Genomic DNA, 20568 nt, shown 5'->3' with positions numbered 1-20568 from the left:
AATGTGCAATGTATCAATTTGAAGCTAGTTCCCAACCTCTGTATGAAAGGCAGTGAAATGGATGTCTGGGTCCACTATTTACCGTAGGCAAACCCCTGAAGAGCTGACCCCTTTCAGAGGGGAGAAGTATGTAGTTTGGGGGAGAAAGGAAGTCCACTCCCAGAACATACTTCAAGGCAAAAGCTGTGCTTTTTTTTATTTTTTATTTTTTTATTTATTGTTTTAATCAAAGAAATATGATTTTTACAACAGAAGGTCGCAGTCTGATCTTGTCAAGGTTTATCTCTATCTTGCTTGTTTTTTGCTCTTTTGGTTGTTTCAGACTTATGAGTATGGCCCTTAGGTATGACCCCACATCCTAATGGGTGGGCGTTGGTAGGTTAAACATAATTGTCATAATGTGTTATAGAATTTGAACTTTGCAGTTAACCAAGTGCACTTTTCACCGCTGATCATCCTTTGCCACCATGTGTCTTTGTCCCTTAATAAGGGGTTTGTGAAGAAGTGTTTCAAGTATGGAGATCTCGCCGAAACAGTACCAGGACATAACAGAAGCAGATGGCGAATTGTCTCTTTTTTTGTTTCCGGTGTTGCATAATCGGCAGTCGCTTGTAGGAGAAAAACCTTTTATTGCTAAAATTTCATTGGTGTCCAAGAAGTTAAGCTGTGCTCTCAAGAGAACAATTCGCAGTTGTCTGCTAGGGAATTTCCTGATAAATCCCTGTAGTTCGTTAAATGTTTTTGTTATGTGGCTGGTGAGTCGTGGGTTTGTTGGTTGCAGCCACTTCTAAGGTATCGATCCAGTCCTGTCCTTAAGCTTCTTTAGAACCTTTATTGTATTGTTTATCAGTTCGCCCTCACCACTCTCACCTCTCACCTCCTGGACTTAAAAATCCAGATGGACGAGGCAAAGGATAAAGACAACCTAGCCATCCTCTTGCTGCTTGACCTCTCGGCAGCCTTTGACCTCGTCGACCAACAGACCCTCACAGAACATCTGACAGCCTCAGCTGCCTTCTCTAGCCAGTTGACGGCCTGGGTCCAATCCTTCCTCGCCGACCAACCACCCGGGTCTTCTCTCTGGGGGCTTCAGCCCACCCCATCTCTGTCCTCTGTGACATCCCACAAGGTTTGTGCATCACACTGACCTTATACAATATCTTCACAAAGCTATTGTTCGACCGTTTGATAACCTGGGAGTCACATACACAATCTATGCTGACGATACCCAGGTTCTCATCACCCTATCAGGGTGCTATGAAGAGGATGCCTTATGGATCAACAGCCTTTACCTGGAGATCCAGGCCTGGATGGCAGAACATGGCCTATGCCTCAACGACGAGAAAACTGAGCACCTTCTCGTCAACAAACTGGACCCCCGCTACACGTCTATAAACATAGATGGTAACCAAATGACTGTGGCCAAAGAAATTAAAACCCTACTGGTCTATCTAGACTCTACTCTCTCGCTCAAAAACATGTGAATGCCACAGCCTCCTCCACAGCTTATACAAACAAGTTATCAATGCCAGCAAACTCTTCCTCACGCCATCCAGCTGTATTACACTAGCCAGAGCATTAGTGCTCTCAAAAATTGACTACTGTAATACCCTCTTTCTTGGCACCTCAGAACGTAACCTGAACAAATTGTAGGTCCTGCAAAATAATGCACTCAGAGCAGCTCTGAGCATCCCACGGCATTCACACATCTCCAGCTTCAGACATGATTCCCACTGGCTCCCGGTACGAGACAGGATCACCCTTGGATCCCTCGTTATCGTCCACAAATGCCTATATAACAAAGCCCCCAAATACCTGGCAGATAGGTTCAACAAACACACCTCAACCAGACCAACCAGAATGTTGCATTCCCATTGTCTTTCCATCCCCAAATTCTCACTAAAAAAAGCAGGCGGATCCAGCTTCTCGGTCCTAGCCGCCAAACAATGAAATGCCAAAACTTTGACCCTTAGAGCAGAACCCTCCTTTTGGACCTTCAGAGCGAAAGTGAAGGCCTGGCTCTCGAAAAAGAACTCCACCTCTGTCTGACACGCTAACTAATGTACTCTTATCCTATATCTGCCTATCGACCCCCATGTACCGGTCTTTTGCAGTTATTATCATTAGCTTGTATGTCTTTACTATGCTTGTATGTATTTACTCTGCTGTAACCACCTTTAAGTCTCCGGCGCCCAGTTACCCCAGGGTTCGGCGCGCGGTATAAATAAAGAAACTAAACTAAACTCTGGACTGATTTTAGTAGTGGTATGTTGTCGTTTCTCCAAATTTTTAGCATTTTGCAATTTGGTCCCAACATTTCTCTGTTTATCAGGCTGTGTATCAAAGTACTGTCTGGCATCAAACATTTTCTGCATAACATCATTGAATTACAATTGAGGGAACCCTGTAGGGAGAGGGGGCTGAGCTTGCGTCTTATTGAAGCCACAGGAGTGGATGCTGGAAGACCAAGAATCGTCCTCCATAAATAGGACTCCAGTCTCGGCCAAAGTGCTCTGGGTATAGTCGGCATTGCCTCAGCACTGTAGGTAATAAATGGAACAACTTTCATTTTATAGAAGTTTATTGCCGGGATTGTGGAGAAACGCCCACATTTTCTGTTGATAGCTTTTCCTTGACTGGCCAATTTTTTATTTTTTCATTGAAAGAACTTTGCATTACTGTTTCTTGTTTCGTGCTATCTAAAGTAACTCCGAGATACTTGAAGTCTTTGACTTTTTCTAATGTGCTTTAATCAAGAGTCACAGAGGGCTCAATTAACCAGAGAGATGCTTTGATCTACAACATATGCTGTGACCCCCTTTTTTGTCCTGTTGCAGAGCATGCTGGTTGTGGCCTCATACATAACAGAAGATTGTTGGTGGGGACCCAGGATTGGTTCATTAAGGCGGGCTTAACCTACAGAAATCGCTGGGGCCCATTTGGCTTTAAAAGAGGACTGAACCCCTAACTTAGTGGATAATATGAAGACTTTGCAAGGAGTAAGGAGAAGGACTCATTTGGACCTGAGCTGAAGGTACAGTTTAAAAATAGTTTTGTGAGGTGCATAGATGACCTCTTTGGAATATGGAACAGTACTGTAGATGAACTGGAAGAATTTCTTCTATACATTGGCACGCTTGCACCAAAGATTAAATTCACACATAAATGGAGTGAAACATCAATAGAATTCCTGGATGTGTTAGTCTATTCCAAATGAAACAACGTGGTGACAACAGTATTCACCAGATCTACAGACAAAAACAGCCTCTTGTTGTCTTCGAGCTTTCACTCAAGAAGAACCATAGAAAGCATCCCTCTAACCTAATTCCTCAGGTATAGAAGGATCATATTTGATGAACTTGAATTCCACAACAAGGCAACAGAACTCACCAAAAAATTCCTGGATAGACAATATAATAAGGAAACAGTACAAACTCAAACTACCAGAGTGAGAATGACGACCATATCAGAAGCTTTAAAACCGAGTGTCAAAACCACAAATAGTGACCTCGTTTATGTCACTACCTACTCTCAACAGAGTAATCGGATTAAGAAAATAGTTCAAAAGAACTGGAAAATGCTATCCCTTGATCCTACTTTAGCAAAACGTTTCCCAAACCCGCCTCTGTTTGCCTACAGTAGAAGAAGGTCAATATGTGACCATGTTATTAAATCTGATTTTGGGAAAAAAACTATTTTTGGAACCATTCCGTGCAACAATTGCAATTGTTGTCATAATGTAATCAAAGGAAATCAGATTAAACACCCACATAAAGGGCATCAGATCCCATTAATGCACACATCAACCTGTGACATGAAGAATGTGATTTACTTAATCAGATGCCCCCTGCGGGCTCTACTATGTAGGTCTTAATTCTAGGAAAGCGAAAACAAGGTGGTGTGAACACAAGTCAGACATCCGATTATTTTCAGAAAAATCACCAGTGGCTCAACACTTAAATCTACAAAAACATACAATTGCGCAAATCCAGTTTATAATTTTGGAGCATGTCACCTTACCCAGGAGAGGGGGCAATGTAATCAGACTCGGCCTCATTACAAGTTTAGCAGTAACCCTTAAATGCGGCAGTAACACTATTACCGCTGCATTTAAGGGTCAAATCACGGGTTTGGCTGCATTTAACCCCAGATCTGAGCTGGGGGTGAATGCACCGGGAACATTCTCATTTTTGGGTGCAATTAGCGCTGTGCTATTAGCATGCTCTAATTGCACCAAAAATTCCCAATTGTGTCCAACGGACCCAATGGGGAATGGGGAATTACCGTTACTGCCAAAACCATGATCCGGCGCTAGTAATGCCAGAGGGTTTGCCGGTAACGCTATAAGTCCGGGCGGCATCCCGGTGGTAATACCGCCGGGATACCGCCCAACTCGTGATGAGGCCCAATGTATCTACAAGGAATGAATCTAGATTGGGACCTTAATTGCTATTTGTGAATACAGATTAGTAATATCTAAGATGGAATTGTGGTACCTTGTTAATGTTAAACCACCATGTAATCCGCTTCCATTTTAATGGCTGAAAACGTATTATTCATTGTAACATATATCCACCTTTATCAATAACCACGCAGTAGCCACCACTATGAAATATTAGTTAATGTAATCACAAGTAATCCAGCCTTTACTAACCAATTGGTGAGTTACTAGCCTTTTACTAGATTGAGACCATTACTTCACTCACTAGTTAAACATGTTCCAAGATGGCGCTGTGGCACCGCTCAGCTAATAGAGCTGACTTGATATGAATTTGCAGGTACTGGAGTTGCCTAGCAACGTGCCAATGCAGGGACATGAGAGGTCTGTACAAGCAGTCGCGAAAGGAGCTACGAACACAGCTCTCATGTGGAACATAGGTAAACAAAGTAAATTGATTGTACTCACTAATACAGCCCTGGTGAGAACGGTAAATTAATAGTAGAACATTACTTTATTCAGGTAGAATCCCGTTACACGTTGAATTCCGCTAACGCGCCTGGAACAGCCAAAGCCATTAGAAACAATGCCACAGTGTCACATAGCAACCAACTCTTGAAGCAAGAGAACGGAAAAAATGCACTTCATTCAAAGGTACGCACAGATACACATTAGGGATATTATGAGGAAGTGTATCTTATGTTTTAGCACAACACTAAGGCATACCTTAGCAGAAGGTTTCCAATAACTGTTACAGTAGCACAACATAGTTAAGGAAACACATTTTTCACAGCCACTGGGAATTCATACTATCTCAATGTGCACGGCTCAGCCAATTATTTACTTGACTGGAAGCATACCCACTTTACTGCATTAAGAAAATCTACTGGGAGAGTCATGATAATCTAATTAATTATATACGTCAATATTTGGAACTGAAACCGGTTTCTAAGTGGGACCCAGCGCTGAATAAGAGACTGATCCCACTAGAGACCTCACTGGCTTTATCACCCAAAAACTAATACTGACACATTAAATTTTCATCTACAGAACTGGTGTATGCATTTCTTTACAAGTGTGAAGGGAAATTACATCCGGATCACCTTTTGTTCTAAGGTTAGTGCTAAAAAGTTCATTGATGTATCCAACTTGATTATGACTTATCATAACAGTATGGCATTTCTCTGAACTGCTAGTGTTTGTTTTGAAACACTAAACAAAATCATTTTATTTTTTTTATTCTAGAATATAATTACAAATCCTGATATCCTTACCTGAAGAAGGGTGAGACAGCCCGAAACGTGTAGTAATTGATAGGAGATTCCAATCTGAGAAATCTCAGCCAAGCACAAGTTGTAAGATCCATCAACCCCTATCGAGATATCTGGAACAATAATACTTAAATGATTTGAATTATGTCATTGTTTTGAACTGAATACTTTCCTCATTTTTTGCTACATACAAATGTAAGAAACTTTATATCACCACATTGAAAGCATTGTAATGTCTACAATTACTCTGTGTAATAATTAATTTATGTTGTCAATTTGGCATACTACTTTGTAAACTTAAGACTAAAAATATGCCTTTTTAATTCTACCATGAAAGGAATGAGTCTGATTATATCATACAATTATATTGTCTAAAGTGAGCCCTTTGTCTGCCCCTCATTGCCTTTTGAGGGACCTGTCCTTGTACTGATGGTACAGTCTACCTAACATCTTCAGCCAGTGAAGGAAGGCCAGGAGTTCCAAGAGGGAAGCAATATCCCTCACCTAAACATTTCCCAGGCAACAGAGGGACATACCGGACTCAGACAACCCGTCCAGCAGCTCGAGAACTGGTACCCAGCAAGCACACAGCGTGCCCTGCTAGGTTCTGACAGCAAGCTTCCTAGGTGGGAAGTGCCGGAAAGTCTCTAGACAAAGGACAAGGCTGTTGCCTACTAACACCCTCCTGAGCTTTTGGCCGTCTGCCTTGAAAGGACACTAGCCCTATGAAGAAGCTAGGAGGAGTGCCACATAAGCATCATCCAGCGTCCATATTTTTCAGGACAATTTCAAGACAGTCGAGTCCTCGAACTGCATCCGGCTGCACCGCTGACTGTTGTGACGCCGCAGACGCCAGAGCCATCCGGAACACCTCGGCCAGCATTCAGGATCCACCAACCAGCACAGAGACAATGATTCTTGGTCCTCAGCTGCCGCACCAGACAGCCTGCAGACGTCCATACATCCTCGTTTGATGAACTGCCTGCCGCTTGGTAGCCACAGCTGTCTCCTGCCACTAACTCTGTCTCAAGGGCTGCAAAGAACCCTGGAGCCGCCTTGATGCTGTCGAGCACCACAAACTTATTCAGCACTAGGTACATTGTGGTTCTGCCCTCCTGGTCCTTCTCTGAAGGACCTTATAGACAAGTACAACCCTTTCCCCCTTTGGTGTTGAAAACAAATAACCTTGAACATTAAGACTGATTGATTTACCAACTACCCTCCTGTCAGTATCCAGAGTGCATCCCTTTCCTTTGTGAAACTGTCTGTCCTCTGTGTTCCTTTACATTGTGGGTTGTAAATGTAGTGTGCTAGAACTGTCTGTTGTCGTAATAATAAAGTAGATATTTTTATTCAACCTTGACTGGACAGTGCATTTTATCATTGAGTAATAAGTGTATTTTCCCTGTGTTCTAACTAACCAACGATCCACGACCTTGGAGAGATAAGCCTTCCGTTCCGTCCATGTTATCAAAATGAGATAAAGATGTCTTCTAATTCACTTGTATTCCTACCTGTTTGGATCCCTTCTTGTGTGGTAGAGTTGTGGGGTTGATTGATGCTTTAGAAATTGATATTCATCCCTGGACCACCGGTGCACTGGATGTTGATTTGTCACAAGGATGCATGAAGGACTGGAGAGTGTGCTCAGGCAATCGTGGAAATTTGGTGACTTTTTTACCACGGTGTCTCTATACTTTGTACCCCAGCTCAAACTCCAGAATGTTAATTCTGTGACTGCCAAGTCTCAGCCAAAAGTGGCAGAGTCAAGGATAGACTGTAGATACATTTGAATGTTGTGGGTAAGAGAAGGTTAGGTAATGGCCTGGCCAAACAAGTACAGTCTAATTAAGAAGCCCTGGCACCTTGATATCAAAAAGGTTATTTTTAATATGTACCACAGGAACCACCTCTCTCTCTTCAATGGCCAGTGAAGCCCTATGATAACATTACTTCCTTAAACTCCTCATGGTCAGTGCGAAGAGGACTACATATTAGAATGCAGATATGTCTTTATCTAATGCATATGTGCTGTATCGCTCTGTGTCCATTGTGTCCTCATTTCGGTCTCTGAGTCCCTGTCCTTGACAATCCAGTCAAGGTTCCAACTAACTTGACAGCAGTGGGCAGTGCTTAACGTGTAAGAAAATAAGTGCCAGGACCCTAATAGTTTCTAGAATGCTTGTGACACTGGAGGCAGGCAGTGCCCCACCATTGCTGCCCCACCCACAGCTGTTTCTCGACACATGTGGGGTAAACTACAGCTCGCACCTGCTCATTGGGGTTGATGGATGCTCTGTCTATCATTAATTCCTAATCAATCTGAGTCTGAGACAACAAGTGCCGGGGATCAGAAGTAAGTGCCAAGGCTGAGCCCTGGAAAGCACCCCGACAAATTAAGCACTGGCAGTGGGGTTGCTTACAAGAATGTGGCTTGTGCACAGTTCTTCAAGTTAGAGTGCACGCCGCCTGACGTCAGTGGAAGACACAAATAAACGTTATGCTGTCCACTTCCACGCAGAAGGTAGTTCAGGAGTGTAAGGGGTTGGCTATTGAGAGGTGTATTACTTAACTGATGATGAGCCTTGTGCTTACAGGCATTTGGGTGGAGGGGGTTGGTCTCAGGTAAGCAGCCCTGAGGAGTCTGCACGCCTGATATCATTGAAACACACTGGAGAGAGAGACTGGAGCCCGACCACGTGTTTTTTGTGTGAGGCATAGCTCGGCGAAGTGTGACCGTTGACGTTTTTGTGTGTGAGACATGACAAAGTAGTGTCTGATCATTGTCCGGTTAGTTGGTAGGGGAGGGGCGAGAGCTGCTCTTGCTGCATAGACGTTGTCAGTGCGCTCCACAACAGCTGTGACTTTCGATTACTAAACCCCCATCTTGAGAACCTTCCTGGATTTTTGTGGCAGAGATGCAGAGCATGTACTTCAGAGTCGACGGTTGGAGCGAACGGAGCAGCAGGTATGGAAAGAAACAGACCTCCTCTGTACATCACACCTTATTCCATTATCATTCCGGCTGCAGCAGGTGCCACAATCCGCCCACCACCTGCTCTCCAATAATAACCCAGATGGTTTGATATTTCAGTTCCATATGCCTTCTGATTACTTTTAACGCGGAGCAAGGACATGGGAAGAGGCTTGTAGATTCATGGAAAGGAGGGGCGCATGCAGCACGGATAGCTCAGCGAGTTAAGAACTCTCGACAGACATCTGTGTTCAGCCTGCAGTCATAAATTCTACTGAGCCGACTCAGACTTTCCCTATTCCAACGGTAATACAGCGAGGGCTACATAAACTAAAGCGCTTAGAAGCTGGAGGAGTGCGCTATGCAGCTCTCTATAAAAAAAACAATGTTATTATGAACAAGGGAGTGGGCGGTATAGTACAAAACAAAGATGGATAACAAAGGGGGGGTTAGAGTTTTATCCACTTCTAGAGAAAATATGCATTTTTCAGTAAAGGCTGATACCTTTAATGTACAATGGGACAGGGGAAAACCAGTCAAAGGATTGATTCTGTCCCAGCGGCGCCGTCTGTTGGTGTTATTTGAGTGCATACAATTACCGCGAAAAAGAAGTCCAGATCAGCACAAAGGCCGTGCTCCCAATAGTCCTGCAGAGTAGATGCAGGCGTGCCAAGACGCACCAGTGTCCGTTTTCAAGCCTTTAAACGTCTGCAATAGACCCTTCAACAAATGTGCTGTTGCCGGCTTATAAGTGCACATTAAGATTCAGTCCGTCTACTTCAAATCCCACAAATGGCCCTTTAAATTCAATTTGGCCATTTTACTTACCTTGACTGGCTAATAATATGCACTTGGATGTCTTTAAACCACATTTGTGTGGCAGGAATGCAATGCCTTCTTCAGAAGATTTGCAAATGGAGATTCGTGCACTTCAAGACTCACTTTGTGACTTTGAAAGACCGCTCTGAGCACTGGAGATTTCAGTGACCATACGAGATGAAAGGAAGAACATTGAGTTATGCGGGACACCAAAGAACAGCCGCTCCTTTTTCTCAGCCATAGCTTTGTATGATAAGACTGGCAATTCATTTCAATTTCCTTCAGAAAAATGTACCCGAATGTTGATGCCAAGTTTCACCGCTGAGCTTCCCTGTCACTCAGCACCCACGGATCAGGAACTGTTTTCATATCACTCAGGTAGGGGACCAGATTTTCAAGACAAAAAACAGGACGGCCAGCAACACAAAAGAAGGGCTATCCCACTCCCTCTGCGGCCCGCCCTCTCCTCCCCATTTAACTTTCTCCCTCCACCCATTCCAAAATATAGGCCTATACATTGTGCTGTTTTGTATATGTATACAAGCAGGTTAATAACAAAGAAGCAGTTGCTCTGTTTGACATTACATGCCTCGCTATAGTTTCTAGTTTCTCAGCCACTCTCTGTGCCACAGGCAGTAAACACATGTTGATGTGACGTTCAAGCCCATCCTCAGCCAAGCTGTGAACATATTATGATGTCTGTTTAAGGGAGAGCAGTAGATGGCCCAATCTTGTATTTTTCAATCGTGTATCTCAAAAAACCGGCACAGTCTTCACCTGACCCTCAAATCCCAGGACAGGGTTTTAAAAGTGAAAATAACCTCGGGATGCAGGGGCAAATCCGGGAAAGTCCGGGTAAACCATGGACATCTGGTCAACCCACTCAGTGGGGGTTAGCCAGTGTTAAATGTTTAACCTTCTTGGGCATTCGACTTGACCAGCTAGGAATGGCTTCTACTGGATCCAGTCGCAGTGTATGCGGCTTTGGACATTGGACTATATATTTTCAGAAGAATAAACAAAGGAAATTCTATCTGTTCCAGAAAAATGCCACCAGAAATCAATGCACACCATTAAATACCAACAACTGATGGTGGATGGTCATTAGAAGACTTGATTTAAATCATTAAGATTTGTTTTCTGTATTTGTATTCATTTAGATTTATTTAGTGCTTTCGCCAAAGCACTGAACTATTGTAATAGCAAACGGTACACTAATAATGGGCAATGATAAACTAATTCAAGCAGTGAGAAAGCGAGTATAGAGATGAGCTACTGGAAGGAGATGAAAGAAGGGGAGCTTTGAGACGGGTTTGGAAGATGTGCCGAGAGGTTGATAAGCAAATGGGGGCAGAAAGAGCTCGCCAATGCTTGGGGGTGATGAGTGAAAAGGAAGAAAAACGGGACGAAGCACAGGAAGGTTTAGGAACAATGAACAGAACCTGATTTTTGGAGCAAAGGGAACATGGGAGCGAGTAGAGAGAAATCAAAGATGAGAGATAGAGTGGGGCAAGACCACAGATGCATTTAAAGACAACAGAAATAAAGTCAAAAAAATACTTTCATCAAAAGAGATATAGATAATAGAGAACAACAGACGGATAGATGAGTTATAGACAGAGCAGAGGAGAGTAAGATGGGAAGCAGGAAGATGAAGGAGAAGGGCAGAGCAAAAGTCAATAGGAGCGAAGTCAAGAGAAGAGATAAGAGGCTTAAAATCATAAAATTATAGATAAGGGCGAGCACAGCCGATGTTAAATAAATAGAGCCAGCAAGATCACACACTAGATCACCACTAGATATGGAGGGAAAAAGAAAGAGAGGAATCAAAGATGACTTCTAGGTTGCAAGCCGAGGTAGAGAAGTGAAGGAATGAAGGGGGAAAGAAAGGGGAAGAGGAGGGATTTCTGTGATAGGGCGGTACTGGGAAAGAAGATCATCTCAGTCTTTGAGGGGTTGAGACGAAGACATGACTTGAACTCTGTCAAATTATTCAAACTCTTAGAAACTTGACTCAAAAGAGGATTTGAAATATGTTTCAAAAAGTTTGTTTTGTCTCATTTGCAGATGGAATCAGTTTGAACCAGTTCGATATCGGTTTGAATCAGGTGAAATGAATTTGAATCTGAACAAAAAGCCGTATTTCTGAATGAAGCAAATCAAATAGAAAATGAAACCAGAAAATCTAAAGAAATGAGGTGAAAACCAAAAAAAATTACCAAAGGTTTGAGCCAGGTAAAGTAAACAAGTACAATGATCTATTCATACTGCTTCAATTAGGAAAGGGATCTGTCAGATATTCCCAGGCCCCAAAGGTTTGAATCATTCGACCAGAACCCCACCCTCATTGTTTAGATATGCCTGAATCAGACCCAGGCCCATTCGCTCACCCATATAAATGACCAGTTTCAATAGTCAATTAACATGTCGACTGTGGCAGTTTAATATTGGGCCAATGGATGCAGCCGAAACCATGTCACGTAAGTTAGATGTCCCTCCCATTAAGAATTCCAATATCTTCACCTGAAATGTCTCCACCATCCTTTTAAATGGTTCTTTCAGCTCTCTGTTGCATATCCTTTTTAAAGTGTCTGTCCCTTATACAACAATCCCTTTAACTACATTTCTTTACAGTCTTTGGAGTCCATGACAACAGAAATACACAAGTAAAATGATTATATGAGCAAGGGACAACATAAAGGCCACTAGTCACCTAAGTGCTTATTTTATGCTTGTTCAAACCATAATGGTTACTGAATTTTACACCTTTGTAACTCGTTCAAAATAGGCCACCAAGACCAAACCACAGGACCCATCTGCAGCTTTCCTAATGTTTTGTATTTTATTGTTTTTTTTTCTAACACACTTAATACCTAAGTTCAGTTTGTGTTGCTCTGCGTGGTCTTGCTTCCAAGACCATCACGTTGCCCCTGTGCTATCATCTTTTCACCCACAATATGCTCCTCTCAAGTGTCACTCTCTTACCCCTTGAGCCACACAAAATAGTGCAGCATGCCACTGCCACACTAGACAATGGTATCAGAAAATTCAATAATTTCTCTGCCTTTCGCAAAAGGTTTACTGGCTGCCAAACGCACCCTTGATCATCATGGCTCTCCCGCTTTTGTGTCCCCAGGGTGGGTGAAAACTCCCGATTTTGTTTTTGGTGGGTGAGAGCTCATTAAAGTGCATTGTCATGTAGAGGGCATGGTGAGCGAGTAAACTGATTACAGGGCAGGTGACATCCACCAACAGCATGTGAGTTGAGAGGTATGGTTAAACAGCCTGTGTTCTATTCAAGTCTGTACTCAATCAAACACTGGCTCACTGAGCACAAACGATATCCAGTTCTGGGGTCCAGCAACATTTCAGAAGCCTCTGCATTTCATGACTGAAAAATAACAAATGCCAAAAAGAGAAGACCAGGAAACAGTCCTTCTGCTATTTAGGACTGTTACTTTAGAACAACATCCCACCAGTCTCCATGCAGATCAAGTACTATTATTGTTCAGGAAAAACTGAAGACCTTGCACTTCAGGTCATTGCTCACCTTCATCCCAGGAAACTGTCACTAGATGTTGTCGCTCAAGTAATAATTATCTTTGTACAACAATCCATTGCTTCCTAGCGAGGGTTGTTCTACATAAATACGATCCATAAAGACAATCAGACAAAAAGAGAATCTTTCTCCACACAAAATAGAGGGCTTGCTAGGCTCTAGCACGCTTGAATAAAGAAGGGCCAAGGTTGCCTACTGTCCTTAATACCGGAATATTTCAGGGACAACTTGTTGATGCACTGGTGATTGTGGCTTCCTAACATATGTAGGGTTTGTACTCTAATCTAATGTGTTGCCGACACTGCTTCATAAGAGATCAGGCCCCTGACCGAGCACATACATGGCTGCATTGGGGTCTGAGCCCATGCAGGAGTTACTGGTTATGTATTTGAGTGTGGGAAAGTGCACAACGTCTTGTGCAAAAATCCACTCAAAGCTATCAGAAGGTCTTGAATAAGAGTATCAACAAGCAAGTTCAAAGTCGCCTGAGTATTATACACATAGTCAACAAACATATTGGGACATTTTTTGAAGTTTCAAAGAAGAGAAAATTGATCAGTCAATGGTCATGACTGATTCCATTCAGTGTGGCAGAATGCAGTGGCTGCTCCTCGACTGCATTTTCTTATATTTGCTCAAGTCCTGGTTGAAGAGATGGAGACAGGGGAAGGAACTCTGAGAACATGAATTCTGTCATGAATTCTGTCAAGAGATGCTGAACTTTGAGTCCCTACAATGCCTTGTACTGCAGAGGTCCTGAACATATAGAACATAGATGATGAACGAAGCCCTGATGCCTTGGCTAAATCTCCAAGAACTCCATCTTCTTTGCCAGTGATGTTCAAATATCCATCAATATGGTTATCGGTTTTGACATTGGCCTGTGTGACACCTCAGAAGGAACACCAGACAACATTCAAGAGTTATTTATTAGTAAGGTTTCGTAATTTGTTAAGAGCAGAAATGGAGGACACATGTTGCAGGTCATTACGAGTATGCCGGTCTGGAAATAAGGTGCCAGTAACAATGTGTACCTGAACCTTTTCCAGACCGGCATACTCCAAGTCTGCCGGTAGGGGCATTGAGCTACCAGCAGGCCTGAACTGCCGGTAATTGAGGCCCCTATGAGCAGATCATTCATTGAAGCACCGACAACATTAACACTGGTGCTGGTGCTTCGGTGGTTCCCATCCCATGGAGTCCTAGAGAATGGGAATTTACTGTTACTCTGCTGCCTGTAATATCCCAGTAACACCTGGATACCGGGTGGTGGAAATGGTAAGCCGAGATTGCTGATAAGCCGCTGGTACCACCAGCGGCTTACAGGCAATCTCGTAATGACCCCCACTGTCTCCTTTTATCAGAGCCAGTAACTCTCCCTCCCATCATGTATGCCTGTTCCAGCAAAGGGCCTTCTGATAACCTCTGACACTCTAGTCCTCCCTTCTTCATTAGGGCCGTTTAGAAATAACTAGTATCTTCTCAGCAAATTAATGTTTGTCTTTTATCCATATAATAGAGAAGCAACAGATAGCTGGCTAACTTATTTGACCCACGGTTTACATGGCAGCCTATGTCCATCTATTAAAACCTTTCTTAGGTGACCTAATTTCCTGTCACAGATACTCACAGTTCCAAACCCCTCTTTGTTCCATGGCAGGTAATAAAACACGAGCCACCATCTTAATTTATTTTCTGTGGTAGGAAAGAGGTTAGATTACCTGGTAATGGAAAGTATGGTTAGGGTCACCCAAAAGTTTATCTCTCCAAGGGGTTGACCTCTTTATAGCTCAATCAAAGTCTTCAACATCATGAAGGTTTGCCCTTCCTTAGCTCCGGGAGGATAGTTTAACGGCAATGTGCAGCGCCTTGGAAGCAAGACCATACGAAACAACACAACAAAGGTTCGATCCCTGGGTCCACGCTTTGAAACCTCTGGGTGCTTAAGCGCATTATAAATACGCAACTAAGATTAACAAAAAACAATTATGCAACTAAAAAAACAAAACAATCCTGTAACAGCGCCTTGATGCCCGCGGGCTGTGTGAGCGCTTTAAAAATGCAAAATAAATAAATAAAGAAAATAACCTTGTTGTAGCAGCACCTACATGTTTCCATTGTGTGACAGCATCCTTGCTTTGGAAGGCGTCTGTAGAATATTCTCTGCTTTGTCATTCCCTTTGATAGTTTATGTGGCATATATGTCCTCACCCCCAGCATCATCTCCTACTTCTGCGGTTCCTCTAGCATCGGAGGTGACATCCTTGGCAGCCTCTTTGTCAGAGCTCCGTCCCGGCCCATTTCCAACCGTCTTGCAGTGGCATTTGCAGTTACAGCACTGGTGCCATCCCCTGTTTCTACTGCTCGCATGGTTGTCCCCCACAGAGTGTTACTGGGTGAAGCAGAGTCCACTGCACTGTTTTGGCTGTGCTGCCTCAGACTCCCATGGTGTATGTATGTGTTTTATTCAAATGAGAACACGTTTGAAAATATGCAAGAATCACAAAGTAAGTAGTAATCACTATACACATCAACAAAATCAAAAAATAACACACATGCTTATGTATATTGTACTGGGAGGATAGCGCAGCGGCAACGTGTTCGCCTTGGAAGCAAGATGACACGAAGCAACACAGGTTCGATCCCTGGGTCCACGCTTAGAAACCTCTGGGTGCTTAAGCGCGTTATAAATAGGCAACTAAGAAAAAAATAAAAAACAATGACGCAACTAAAAAACGAAAACAATTCCTGTAACAGTGAGCGCTTTCAAATGCAAAAAAAAAATAATAAATATCTAAAACAATGTTATCTTAAACAATCTTCTAAAAAGCCATATAACTTTATTCATATCGTATTTGTTTCTCCACTACAAAATATGTTATTTTCTAATAATTGGAGAAAGATGTCATTTCTTTCAATGTATCACTCAAACAATTGTCTCTTAAAAGCTTATACACTAAGAATATTTGAATTTGTGATTAAATGTGTATTTTCCACAATCAACACAAATTCTCCTTCTTCTTTATTCATTGCATTGTCTCTTCAAGAAGACCCACTACATTATTTGCTAGTTCACATCAGGGGTTTAAGTGGGCCAGGGCCAGATACGGCCGAGCCCCGGTAGGCTCTCAAATCTCATTTTGAGGCAGGGCCCTCCTAGTGCTTACTAATCTCCCCTGGCAGCCCCGGCCATTACATGACAAGGATTTATTTCTAAAGCCTGAAGTTCTCACTGTCTGTGAGAGCTTCAGTCTTCAGAAAAAATGCCTTTCCTACATAATGGTGGTGCCGCACCTACGAGGCATTCCTTCAAGTAAGAGATGCCCGTGGGCCGGTGCCACCATTATGGAGAGAAGCATGAGGCTGCTGGAAGCAGAGGCCTTGTTTTCTAAATCCTAGAGCTCCCACGCATTCACAGGAGTTTCAGTCTTTAGGAAAAAGGCATGAGCTTCCAGCGGCCTCACCCTTTCAGCTTTAATGGTGACACTGCCCCTCTCCAGCTGTCATGGGGCAGCGCCACCATTAAGGCTGAAAAGAAAAGGCGCTGTTCACTGCCAGACAAGCCTATAGACAATTAATGCAGAAATCAGAGGGTGCTGATCTCTACAAAAGGCTGCCTGGGGGGGTGCCTGTAGCCCAATGAGCTGAGGCCGTCAAGGGGCATGGCCTAAAGAGCCAGCAGGTGACCCACACCGTTAGGCCACACCGCCTTGATGAGCCCTGGTTCATTTTGCAGTGCCACTTAAGGCACCTGGTTCACAGGCATACTATTGGTGCTAGATCTAATCTTCTTCTTCTTAATTAATCATTTTCCTAACTCTGGTAAAATTAAATGTAATTGCACATTTCACTTTAAGAATTGGAACACATTATTCTTTATTTTTCTCCAAGGTTGTGATCATATTTAACGACAAAATTATGTGTACTTTTTCTTTGCCATGTGGCCATTTCTCCCCGTTAAGATTGTTTCAAAGTCTCTACTTTAGTGCCTCTCGGAGCCTCCCACAGAAGGATTACATGCTCTTACATTCTTAAGTGTATTTTTTGTGCGCCGATCATTATTCAAAAACTTGAAACAGCTTATTTAAGAGCTCACTTTCAATTGGATTTATCCATTGCATTCCTTCCTTGTAGAGGGCACCCATTCTTTAATATAAAAGGGGAACAATTTGTATTTCATATTACTTAATCAAGGGCTTCCATGACTTTGTACTGGATTTGTCTCCAAGGTGGGTACCGCAGGGGTGTCTTCTCGCAACCCTCCTTTTTAATCTTTATATCAACAACTTGCCACTCTTATGATATGATATGATATGTCATTTATAACGCGCCTATACACAAGTGTTTCAAAGCACACCGAGGCAAGGGAGGGGGAACAGAGGGAAGACAGAGACAACAATCTTACTATGCCAGGTGATATTGAGATCGTGCAAGTGCAAGAGGGGGGGAAAGGGAAAGTGCAGGGTGAAAGGGGGAGGGGCAGTGCAATGCATAGGATCAACAGTAAAAATAAAAATTAAAGAAAATAATAGGTAAAGTGCAGCCAGCTTGTGGCTACTGCAGGGGTAAGTGCAGACATCAAGTGTCAAGAGTTGGTGGGGACTGTAGGGATATAGAAACAGCCCCCAAGTGCAGGGGTTGCCCGGAAGGCAGTGCAGTTGTGCAGCTGGCGGGGACAGGACCTGGGCCCGAGAACAGAGGGTAGCCAGGTGACCAGTGCAGTTTCAGTCAGGAGTTCAGCAGGGCAGAGGAGGAGACAAAGCAGAAGCAAAGAGGAAGGTCTTGAGGTGCTTCCAGAACAGGAGATAGTTCTCCTTAATTTTCAGGGAGGGTGTTCCAGAGGGATGCCCAAGCCGAAGAAATAGATTTTTTAGAAAACCTTAATGCGGATATACCACAGTGTAAGGGTAGAAGGTTGCCTCTTCTTAGCTATGTTGATGATGCATCATTGCAAGCTAGAAATCCCAGGTCTCTACAAATTCTTGTTGATGGATATGTTACATTCATAAATGCTAGGGCACTAAAGGTAAATGTAAATAAGTGCTACATAGTGTGCTTTTCAATGAAATATTTGCATGATCCTTGTGTCCTCCTGGAGGGCCAAAAATGGAACGTCTGTAAAAACTTTGAGTACCTCGGTATTGCATTCAACTGATGGCTAAATTGGAAGGAGAATTTGATTGTGAAAAGGTGGAAAATAAAACAGACCTCAAGCAGTATTTTTAGATTTACAAAAAACATGAAACAATTCTCCCACAGACACATGTTACCTATATACAGTGGCAAGAGTGGAGCAGAGTTATGGGGTGTGACACTTTAGCTGGACATCAAACAGAGGAAAATTCCTTTCTCGTCTTTTGGGATTACCTGTGACCAAAGATTCTTATAATACACACATGGAAACAGGCCTTACCTACGTCCCTGATAACTTGAGGCTCAAACCTATTGTATTTTGGCTATCTTTGTGGTAAAGCCCCCATGAAAATGTAACAAAATATCTGATTTAACATCTATTGTCCCGGAAGACATGAGGATTGAAATAGAAGATATACAATACCAGATGCAACTAAAAGCAACTATGTAATTTATTATCCAATTCTGAAAGAATATCAGAATCAGATTAAACTTTAAAAATCAAGAACTCTTTTTCATGAGGAGAAACACTACAGAGAAAGAAGGACATATATATATCAATCAATATATGACAATACAAAAACATGTGTTTTTTAAAAACTTTTACTTGTAACCATAACGTCCCTTTAACACCATTTTTAACTGAATTTCATAGGATTTTATTCGTGCAACTTAACCATAATGTTCCTTTGACAACGTTTTTTCACTTATTTTGATTGGTTTTTACCAGTGCACCCTAATTTGCTAAAACGTCCTAATATCACACTCACCCCCAATATAGCATAATTCATGGTCAATCTAGGAGGTTTCAAGTGAAAACGGTGCCATTCCCCAACCTCTAGCAGTATTCTTAACATTTCTATCAACTTTCTACAACTTTTAACACTACTTTTCATTCACTGACGTTCACGACCATCTGACATCACCACACACTTTCCGAACAGTGTCATGTGATCACACGCACATGCCATGATGACGCATTCGCGAAAGGGTCCATGCTTCACAGGAATTTTGATAATGCATTTTCAGCTGATCTAGGAACGTTCAAGCTGAAGGTTTACCATTGCCCGGCTACTAGGCCTATTCATACTCATTTTTCTTCTGCAATCCAGGAGAGAGCACCTGCTTTGAATAGTATTAGCACACCCGCTATTTAACTTCAAAAACGGCATCAGCCATGGCCATCCCTCCTCCCCAGGAGTCACCACCACTAACACCACCACCACAACCAGCTGGAGGGCCTGGACCCAGGTGCTCTGAGAAAGGCTGTTCCTTTCTCAGGAAGTAGTAGACTGTCTTCCTCTACCTCATCTTCTTCAAACGCTACTGCCACCACACAGGCTATTCCTGTGGGGAAGAAGATCCCACCAGCTACCTTGCAAGCCATACAAGAGACTGTTTATCTTTATCTTTCCAAGACAACACTACTCTGCATATACTGCAAAACACCACAATGCAGGGGGAGTCATTTCATAGTGCTTTCGAGGCTGTAATAAAAAAGCATCAGAAATAGTGCCCCCTACCTTAGATGTAAAGCATGCCCAACATCTTCCCCTGTCCACCTGCCCCTCCGTATCTGTGGCTGGTTCACCTTCCCTCATTTCCCTCCCCCCACCTTACTTCATGGGCTCTCGTGCAACAACAAAAAAAATACAAAATCAAACAACAACCAAAAAAGATTCCTTTTGGAGCCACCTTTCACAGTTAAAAAATAGAACAAAAAATGAATCTTATAGATTCCATCTGCTTTACATTTTTCAATAAAGTAATTAGTCAATAAGGTTCTCCAACAGTTCCATTAGCATTTTGTACTATTCTAATGGAAGTATTGGACAATTTTATACTAGAGAAAAAGAAAAAGGGGCACAAACAATTTTCGGTCACAAATACTTTTCTCTAGCATACAATAGGGACCGTAATCCATGGCCCTTCATGACTATCCACGGTCTCCATAGTCACCTTTCCAGGCCAGGGATCATTAAAAGACGTGGATAGTACGTGCACACCATCGCAGAGGACAGCCCTAATACCCTTTTTACTTTTATGTTTGTAACACGGCTTCATTACCTGCTTTCAAACAGTCAAACATCCATCCACCAATCACTTACAAAAACTCTACATGTAACCCTATCAACATATTACACTTCCATACTACAACTTAACAATGTTCTAGAAATCTTTTATATCTGCATTTCCCTTACATATACAAACAAATTGTACACAGTGCTGCTATAAATGCAAATATGCATTGTGCAGTGAGAGAAGTGCATGGTTGGAAGGGGGAGTAAGGATGGACAAGTGCTGATGGGAGCCCCAGAGGGAAGTGTCAAGAGATGCCAAGGAGTGAGGCCACAGGCTAAGTGCTGGGGTCCCA

Source organism: Ambystoma mexicanum, chromosome 11, assembly GCF_040938575.1.
Source record: "Ambystoma mexicanum isolate Mex_15411 chromosome 11, UKY_AmexF1_1, whole genome shotgun sequence".
Lineage (NCBI taxonomy): Eukaryota > Metazoa > Chordata > Amphibia > Caudata > Ambystomatidae > Ambystoma > Ambystoma mexicanum.
Note: the sequence above shows the minus strand (reverse complement) of the source record.